Source organism: Capsicum annuum, chromosome 10 (assembly GCF_002878395.1).
Source record: "Capsicum annuum cultivar UCD-10X-F1 chromosome 10, UCD10Xv1.1, whole genome shotgun sequence".
In the NCBI taxonomy this organism is placed as follows: Eukaryota; Viridiplantae; Streptophyta; class Magnoliopsida; order Solanales; family Solanaceae; genus Capsicum; species Capsicum annuum.
Genome location: NC_061120.1, coordinates 134,129,972 through 134,139,083, shown reverse-complemented (window position 1 = coordinate 134,139,083; position 9,112 = coordinate 134,129,972). Strand labels below are relative to the sequence as shown.

The following is a 9,112-nucleotide window of genomic DNA, read 5'->3' as shown; positions in this document are numbered from 1 at the left end:
ATGAGAAGCTTATAAGTTTTCATGTGTAAATCCAACCGATAGATTTATGAATCCTACATATGAAAAAAGTTAAGCATTGCTTTAAAGAAAATTAATCATTTTATTAAATTCATCAGTAATTTAATTTATAGATTAGTATCTATAATCTTAACATGGAGAATTATATAAGTATTTAATGAAAAATTATGAAATAAAAACATAGGAGCGCAATTACGAATTTTTAGTAGAATAATTTATAATTTATTATGATAAGAATGATTCAAATTGATATTTTGAAATATTTCCATAATAAGGATCCTAAATAATTAATTTTGTGGTCCCTACAGTGCCCATATTATACTAGAACGCGGAATCCTATTTTCTATGGAAAAAGAAAAAGTCATCGCTTATCCTTGATCAAATAGAAACAGGCGTGTGTTTTCATGTCCTCCTTACACTGGGAGAGTATTTCTATGAATCGGGATTTACCTAGCCTAGAAAAAACAACAAAGACAATAGAAAGAATAAAGTATTCTATTCAATACTTGCCTATCCGAGTATTGAGAGAGTTCGGCACAAATTTAAAAACAGATTTGCTTCAAGAGATTCAAAAACAGATTTGCTTCAAACTATTTGCTCACGCTTCAAAAGGTATTTCTGAATATTTTTAAGTATTCTTTGCATGAACGATATGTTTTTACTGGTTATCTATATTACATGCAAGTGATCATGTCTATTTGCTTTCGCTGTGCCTGGTTTTCCAACAATTGACATCATGAGTTCTTCTCAAAACTGAAAACTACATTGTTTTTGTGTGGAATGACTCTTTTCATTGAAATTTCTCTTATTGACTCATGGATATCAATTTTTTAGATATTGATATGTGATAAGAATTGTCTAGAGGAATATTTTGAAACCTAAATCATGAAATCAATTTTTATTCGTGGCCTAAATTTTTTTTTGAGTGGCAACATAATGTTAATAAAATAAAAAGGTGAAAAAGTTTTTCAATTGATTTTCTTGATCATGTTAAGAAAGGATTTTCTTGCCAATGGTTCGTACTGTATGGTGGTTTCACGTGAGGATGGACAACAACAGTGATTATTTTTTCATAATGTTATTTCTCTAAAAAGGAATACTTGATTTTTAATTAGCAGACCAATATTAAAAACTTTTCAATAAAAAGGAAAATTTACCGTTGGGCTTAGTTTTTCATCACGTGAGTTGCCTGCCAGCAACCATGAATTGAAAAATTTTCAATAGAAAGAAAAAAAATCTATAGGGTATAGTTTTCTCTTTTCACGTGAGAATGGTGAAGGAAGCTACCTCTTCTGCCTAATTATGATTGAATTTTCTTTATACCCTTTATTATCTCCACACACACATATATATTAGATGGAGGGCGTCTGCGCTCAGCACGGGCTCAATATAATGTGCAAGGGAGAATCGTCCTTTTTTCCCTGGAATTTCTATGTGATCTGATCTTTGAAAGCCCTTATCAACATTTATTAGTTTAATTGGAGGGCTTGGTCTTGGTTCCATCTTTGATGTTTGCCTGTCAGATGTATCACCCTGGCAGGTTCTGTTGCCATATAGTTGTTGGTGATCACTGTTTCATGTGCTGCTGCAACCTTTCTTGATATCTCTACAATGATTGTATATCCGTGTTAGCACTGGACATAAATTGTGCTCTATAGGACACAACCCATTACTCTATTTTTTCATACCAAGTTTATCTTCTGCAAGTCCTAAAATTTTCACATAAATGCACACAATTGAGAAGTTGCTACAAAATAGTCAGTTTCATGCCCCAAGACATATTGACTGAAGTTTTTTTTCTTTGAGAGTCAATCAAAGTCATCTCTTAAATAGCTTTCTTCTTCAAATAGCTTAATGAGTACATATAAATTTAGTTACAAATATCGACATAGTGTTGTGTGAAACAATCAACATACCTCAGTGATACTCTCGCCAAGAAGGTGGTAACATGATATTTATTTCTATGATATCAGGATGCCTTAGTAGCCAAAGAAGCTTGATTTCTCTTAAAATCCTAATGGCATCACAGACATACTCAATCACGTTATTAATCTTCTTGATAACAACTCTTTCTCCAATTTTGGTATCAATAGCAGAAGCCACAACTCCATAGCTACCTGATACGAGAAAAACAATGAAAACACGAAACAACTCAAAAACAGTCCACTAATCTTAAGGATTTGAGGACTAAGATGGAGACCACTCTCGGATTCACTACAACAACAATACGAGATAACAACGGTGCATTTGACACCAAAAACAGCAGCAACACAATGATAACAAAATGAACACAATGAGAACAAATTTCAGATTCAAGAAGGACACAAAACAGTCCACTATGAATCTACAAAGTGCAATAAGATAAAGATAGATAGATAGACCAAATGAGGGAATAATATTAACAACTCAAGAATTGTTACACCCTTTGACCTTTAATACTACACACAACACTAACCTATCTCCTATGTAGGCACAAGAAGGATCTCGATCTCCCAAGGACCAACGTTTCCAAGCTTGAATCCAGCACGAGTGATTCCACACTCAAGTTGATTTCCCTAGTTATAATTTCAGATTTGTGCCTCAAGGAGAGAGGACTTATCTTTCAATGTTATACAACATTCATCATTATCAAAATCTAATGAATGAATCCCTAGAAGGTTGTATTTATAGTGTATTGCAAGAATAGTGTGAAATGTCCAAAATGACCCCTTAGTCAAAGTCTTCAAGTGGGCTCCCTTGGAGTGCATTGTATGGACTGATTTTATAGCCTAGTTAGGCCTTTCTTTGCACTTCACGTGTACACTCCAAGTCTTGGGTTCATTTACTCCTGCACTCACCCACCTCTGTAGTCGTACCCGTATCATCCTTCCCTTCTTGAAAAGGATTTGACCTCGAATCCGTACCTTGTAAAATTAAGATAAAACAAACAAGCACACATTCTCATGACATGAACGGTTAGGGTTAACAAAAGTAACACATCACATGCCATGCCAAGGTAGGACAAACTTGAAGTATACCCACGGGTCCTTTGTGTTGAACATGGAAATCTTAGTATAAATGGCACAAAGGAATAGGTCATCATCAACAAAAAGAGACAAGGAAGAACCTTGCCTTCTTTTATTAGCACCCATGAGCAAACATTGCTTATCGTCTTGACCAAGCATTAAGTAGGAAGTGTAGAAATTCCCACATTCCTGGAGGGTGTTGGGGTCAAATGGGAGAAGTAGCCAAGGGTCTAAGCCGAGGTTAGCCCTTCCTTCTCCTAGAATGTCACTCCCACAACCATGTATGACATTTGCCTTTAAGAGAAGACTAACATTCAAGAATAGAGAGACACGACCTAGAAATCCTACCTTAGAAAGACATATGCCATCATTTACAACATTTCCATACACATGATCTCTATGAACAAAACTACTAGCAAGGTTTTTACCACACAATATGTTCAAAGAGTCACGTGCGCCATCAAGATCAACTCTATAAACACCATCACTAACTTGAGATTTTTTAAGCACTCCACACATATGCTCAAGTAGTGGAATACATTCATGAGTAAGTTGATCTCCATTCACATCCTCACTAGTTGTTGGCAACTCACATACCAACATAGAATCACCTTGGTTCACACAAGGGTCAACTAGTGTGTGAGTAATCTTGTCAATTGGTAATAGAATCTTGTTCAAGTTATAATGGCTAGCACTAGATGGACATAAATAATTCTTACAAGAAGAATCAATTTCGTCATCTAAAGGATTAATTAGTGCTTGCGTACTTACAACAAGAGTTTGGTCCTCACGTAACCTAACATCACCAAGAGTATCACCATAGGGAGACTCAAATACCTCTACTCTAGGTAAATCCACAACTACATCCAATTGGCCACTACTAGCCACAACACAACGTTCTAAGTTCATAGAAGTGTAGGGAATAGTGTTTTTACCTCGTAGCTCACATGAGCTATGGCCTTCCTCTTGATGTGTGTTCGGGTAGCCCACTTGCTCCCTTTGACCTATCATACGATCCAACCTTTCATTTTTCATAACTAGGTATCGGGACATAGTGTCAAGGTAGGCTAAAATGACATTGGTGGCATTGTTGTCAATGGGTTGAGAGGTGGAAGCCGCGGATTTTCTTGTAATTGTACCTAAAAAAAAAGAAAGAAAAGAACACTTACAAAACAAAACACAAGTTAGTTTGAAACAACCTCATCAAGTTAGTTTGAAACAACCTCATCACACTCTCACACACTTGATCGTCTCACACTTGGTTTCACAAGTGTTGAAAGGCGGCTTGTACTTCGTGAGTGATTGAGGGTCGAGTCTACTCTTGCCCGGAATAGATTTTCGTTTGAGTTGACTCAAGCAAAATTTGTTACGGACTTGAACCAACAAGATACAACGATTTCACAAAAGAGAAAAGTACACAACAAATGCGTAACACGAATGAACGAACACAAAAACTAACAATCAATTAGTAGATAAGTACTAGTTTGTCAATTAGTATTGGAACCAATGAAATTGAAACTAAGAAACAACAAATAGAAACTAAGAAATCTAAAATTTGATCTTAAATATGTTGCATGAACAGTAAAACATGATGATGTGGCAGCCACGTATTGGTCTCGGTTGTACATAACTTTTGTTGTCCAATTTCAAGTCTTGGTCAATTTTTCAATTTGAACTTTGGTGGAACTTGTTCAATAGAGGGAAACACAAAGTAGTCTTTAGAGCTTCTTTTTCAATTAAAATTTCAAGACTCAAAGTTTTGCACTAGACTTGTACTCCTCTTTAAAACATGGATCCTTGTTTTATGGGAAAGTGGTTGAGATGTGATTGACTTGTTGGTGAGTGATGGTAAGTCTTTCAAGACTAACAAAGTTCTCACACTTTTTTATTCACCTTTTTGGATATAACTTTCACTTTATTTTAAGAAGGTATGAAGGTTTGGAAGAACATCAAGAACACTTCAACAATCACCAAGAAAATCAACAACAATCTCCCCAGAACAACAACAAGGTCAACTACAAACTTCCAACAAACGGTCAAGTCCTTTAGTGTGGTGTTTTGGTCTTAACAAGGGGTGAAAATTATGATGAACAGTAAGAATACAACAACTTTTCAAGAATAATAACAACACCAACAACGTCCAGCCCAAGTCCACAAGAAAGGTCACCGCACGGCCAAGAACAACAACATCACTACACGACCATTAACTTGTCACAACAACAATCTCAACAATTCAAGCTCAACTCAAGATGTAGGCTCAATGTGTGAGTGATGAAAAAAAAAACACTTAGAGACAACAAAGACAAGTAACAATCTCGGCCAAGACACAACAAAAACACAATTTTCGGGCAAGAACACAAAATGGACAGATTGCTTTCTTTTCTGGAATTTTCAGTTTTCAACTTTTTTTTTTTTTGTAGTTTTCAAGTCTCAAGACCAAGATTGATCTTGTTAGAACAAAATCAACGATGGCTTTGATACCTAATGATATGGGAAAAATAATGGAAACACGAAACAACTCCAAAATAGTCCACTAATCTCCAAAATAGTCCACTAATCTTAAGGATTTAAGGACTAAGATGGAGACCACTCTCGGATTCATTACAACAACAACAATACGAGATAACGGTGCATTTGACACCAAAAACAACAGCAACACAATGATAACAAGATGAACACAATGAGAACAAATTTTGGATTCAAGAAGGACACAAAATAGTCCACTATAAATCTACAAAGTGCAATAAGATAAAGATAGATAGATAGACCAAATGAGGGAATAATATTAACAACCCAAGAATTGTTACAGCCCTGGACCTTTAATACTACACACAACACTAACCTATCTCCTACGTAGGCATAAGAGGGATCTCAATCTCCCAAGGACCAACGTTTCCAAATTTGAATCCAACACAAGTGATTCCACACCAAGTTGATTTTCCTAGTTACAATTTCATATTTGTGCCTCAAGGAGAGAGGGCTTGTCTTTCATGTTATACAACATTCATCATCATCAAAATCTAATGAATGAATCCCTAGAAGGTTGTATTTATAGTATATTACAAGAATAGTGTGAAATGTCCAAAATGACCCCTTAGTCAAAGTCTTCAAGTGGGCTCCCTTGGAGTGCATTTTATGGACTGATTTTGGAGCCTAGTTATCACTACCCTTGCCGATAACTTCCTAAATTTGGTATTTATTTGCCTCTCCATATTCTGTGAAGAACTCTGCCTCTTATGAGTTCTGGACGACAATATTCAAGTCAAAACAAATGTGACTAGATATCTTTTATTAAGAATGAAAAAAGAAATCCCCTTATGCCATAGAGCAACAATCTGCATAATTGTCTAACACTACTTTTTGTTCTAGGAAATGAACATACAATAATATAGCAAAAATATAAATATCATGAAACTGATGCTCAAAACATGATCCTCATTTGACAAAACAAATACGGTAGGCGTCAATAAAATCTAGCAGATATAAGGTTATATAAAACACTGGTAATTTATAGCAAAAACTTCATTATTCCTCAGATTAATCAATTAGGGAGATAACAAAAACTACAATCTAACACACATATCTTTTGTTTGCCTCCAAAACAAAGCTTATAGCAATAATAAGCAGGGCTTTTAGAGCAACCAAAATACAAGATAGGTATAGGAAAGAAAGAAATTTCAGATTTTTGTTTTCTTAATAAACTGGAAATTACCCTAGCCTACAATATCTATTTCATTAGATCCAAATTAGTAAAGTTTGCAACTTCAAACTTTAATTTTCCTCATCCTTGTTTAGCAATATTTTCTACAAATATCAACCAAATTCTGAAGTTGGAAACAAATTTTATTTATACATACACAACAAACAAACATCAACAAGATTAGTCAAACTTAATAAACTTCATGCAACATCCAAAAAGAAAAAAAGAGAAGATGAAAAGTCAATAAATAGCCAAAAAAGAAATAAAATTCAAACCTTTTTATAAGGATCCATGTGATAATTAGAAGCAAATGAAAAAGGAAAATCAACCTTTTTAGGAACTTTAATAAGATTAAGACCAAATATATCAAAGTCTTCAATAATGATAAGTTTTTGACTATCTTTTGCTTCTTTATCTGAAATCTTAATGGGGTTTACAAGATTATTCAAGATTGGCTCAGTAGTTGTTGAAGCACCGGCAAACACAACTTGTTCTTGGATGTAAGGAATGAGAATAGACAGTGAATGGATGAAGCGGTGGAGTAGTAGCTAGAAGAGTAAAAACGATGAAAGGGATGAGAATATACTGAGAGAATTGATGAGACAGTGGGGTATTAGTTGTAGACTTAAAAGCTTAAAAGACAGAATATCCTTCAATGCCTAGCAGTCATGTTGAAGAGGTGTATGGTTATTGTCCTTTATCATATAGTAGAATATATATGAAGCTTTATAAATTAAGAATTCAATAATTGATAAATGATTATCATTAAGATTGTTTGTTTATTTAAAATTATTTGAAATTCTTAAAATTTTATATATGTGAGATTATAATACCTGAATTGAGAGTTATGATTAATAAATAGAATCTACGAAAGTAGTCTATTTATTTGAGTCATTGAAATTAGATCAATGTACTATGTATAAATTTTTCTGAATAAGGGTACATGAGAAGAGATATTAAATATTTTCACCCAAAAGGAGAAAACGTGATATCTTAAACTCTCGGGTATTTTTTGAAAGGAAAACTTATTTGGTAAAGAGGGTTCATCCCCATAATTACCAAGATTAAATATTAATTAAGTATTAAGTTTATGTGCTGGTTTAGACCTTCCTCCCTATTGAATGAATTTCGCACAAGTTATTATGTATTTAATCGCTAGTTTGATAATTTGTATTAACTCTTCTAAACCGAGTAATATATGATTGGATCAATGTAGCTAGAGTAGGGTTTTACTTAAACTAATAGTATACTCTTCATCTGAGTTAGGTCTATAAAAGTTTATGAAGTGAATAATCGATTATTATATATGTATATTGCATGAGTTGTTCTCCAATCCCATCGATTGAATATTTGAGATGCATGAATATATATGTATATGATGAGTTCGAATTTAATCGTTCTATGTTTATATGACTGTTATTGATCTATTGTAACATATTTCAATCTCAGATTCAATATGCCTCCTTTTACCTCCTTTAGCACTATTTTGAGTCAAAAGAAATTTGAGAGTTCATAATTTTGTTGAGAAAAAAATCTACTTCTAAGTCGAAAGGTGGAATGAAGAAGATAAAGACTCACAATGCTAAGAACGTTGTAGCTTTAACTAGCGATGTGAAAAAGCTTAACAGCAAGTGTTTTCATTGCAAGATGTTAGTCCATTGGAAGACACATTATCGAGTTTTCCTAGCCAAGCAGAAAAACAAGCTAGATTGACTTACACTTGTCATTGAAACATGTTTAGCGATTGTTCTACCACATCATGGTATGTAGTTTTGGGACACTGGTCACATTTGCACTACTTTACAGTGGTTTCAAGAAATGTGCAAGTTGAATAAAGGTGAAGTTAATGTTCTTCAAGCTAACGGTTCAACAGATCCAACTTATCATTAGGAAATATTAGTATTTCATTCAGTAATGCTATATTTTTAATTTTAAAATATGCATTATATGCACCTGCTATTAAAAGAGATTTGATTTCAGTTTCTAAAGCTTTAAGATATGGTTATGGTGTTAATTTTTCTGATAATGATTGTGTTATTAGAATAAATATTTTATCTTTGCGGGTACATTTATTGGTGGTCTTTTTATAATTATTGTCTCACCTGAACAACAACAAACCATTGAGTTGAATATTATTAATCTTTTAAGTAAAAAAAAGTGTTTTTCTGAATTTAATAAGACTTATTTATGGCATTTACATCTATGTCGCATAAATTTAGACAGGATTTTAAGGTTGGTTCTGGATGGACCTTTAGGTTCATTAAAAATGGATGCTCTACCAACATGTGAATCCTATTTAAAAGGAAAAATAACTAAGAGACCTTTACCCTCAAAAGAAAACAGAGAAAATGATAAATTAGAGTTAATTCATTCTGACTTGTGTGGCCCA

At 33.7% G+C, this 9,112-nt stretch overlaps 1 long non-coding RNA gene across 1 annotated transcript; it reads left to right on the top strand.

Moving 5' to 3' along the window:
• Window positions 1–378: 378 nt before the first annotated feature.
• Window positions 379–8,722, top strand: LOC124888031. The gene is made up of 2 exons (XR_007045887.1): window positions 379–630; window positions 8,173–8,722. It is a non-coding gene; the product is annotated as an uncharacterized LOC124888031 (long non-coding RNA).
• The last annotated feature ends 390 nt before the right edge of the window (window positions 8,723–9,112 follow it).